Source organism: Pygoscelis adeliae, unplaced genomic scaffold, assembly GCF_000699105.1.
Source record: "Pygoscelis adeliae isolate BGI_AS28 unplaced genomic scaffold, ASM69910v1 Scaffold113, whole genome shotgun sequence".
NCBI lineage: Eukaryota > Metazoa > Chordata > Aves > Sphenisciformes > Spheniscidae > Pygoscelis > Pygoscelis adeliae.
In genome coordinates, this window is record NW_008825108.1 from 6,961,927 (window position 1) to 6,963,038 (window position 1,112).

General features: G+C 50.7%; 1 protein-coding gene across 2 annotated transcripts in view; it reads left to right on the forward strand.

The window, feature by feature from the left end:
- The window catches only part of BEST3 (bestrophin 3), a 25,534-nt gene that overhangs the window by 21,646 nt on the left and 2,776 nt on the right, over positions 1–1,112 (forward strand). The gene's annotated exons all lie outside the window — the stretch shown is intronic.

The following is a 1,112-nucleotide window of genomic DNA, read 5'->3' on the forward strand; positions in this document are numbered from 1 at the left end:
CTGGCATTTTTGCCTGACTTCCTCTTTGTTGGGATGCATTGCTCCTGAGCTTGGAGGAGGTGATCCTTGAGTATTACCCAGCTTTCTTGGGCCCCTCTTCCCTCCAGGGCTTTGTCCCATGGCACTCTACCAAGCAGATCCCTGAAGAGGGCAAAGCCTGCTCTCCTGAGGTCCAGGGTAGTTAGCTTGCTGTGTACCTTCCTCGGTGCCCTAAGGATCTTGAACTCCACCATTTCGTGGTCACTGCAGCCAAGGCCGCCCTTAAGCTTCACGTTCCCCACCAGCCCCTCCTTGTTGGTGAGAACAAGGTCCAGCATAGCATATCTCTTGGAGAAGGAAGTTGTCATCGATGCATTCCAGGAACCTCCTGGATTGCTTATGCCCTGCCGTGTTGTCCCTCCAACAGATGTCGGGGTGGTTGAAGTCCCCCATGAGGACCAGGGTTTGTGAGCATGAGGCTGCTCCTATCTGTCTATAGAGGGCAGAGCTCCATGCACTCCAGCTGGCCATTGACATAGAGGGCAACACCCCCCTCCTTGTCTCCCCTGCCTGTCCTTCCTAAAGAGCCTGTATCCCTCCATCCCAACACTCCAATCATAGGAGCCATCCCACCACATCTCCGTGATGGGAGATTCATCCAAGTCCAAAGCAAATATATAAAAGTTGAGCCCAAATCCAAAGTCTCCTCCAGTCCCCTCAAGCCAACATCTTCACAAATGCTGGATGAAATTCTTCTGTCCCTCCAGGTTAGCATAGCCTCTATGTGCTTCTCACCTCAGATTTGGCCTGAGTCCCTTTGCCATCCTTGCCCTTAGAACAGATAACTGGGCCAATTTGGCTTGTCTTCTGGGGTGCACTGAGTCAGCAATGTGTACTGAATTGCCTGGCAGACAAAGCAATAGTCGTTCTCATGAACCACCAAGGCTGGACAGAAGAGTACCAGGTACAGATGGGACTTTCAGACACAGTGTCGTGCCCCAGAAGTAAGTGAAATTTGGCCATCTGAGTAATTCCAACATTTTTGAAACTGTTGCACTCTGCTTCCAGGAGTAGCTTTTTCACTGCTGTTATTTTTTCCCGAAGGATTCTCCTGAAAGAGTATCTACAGCACT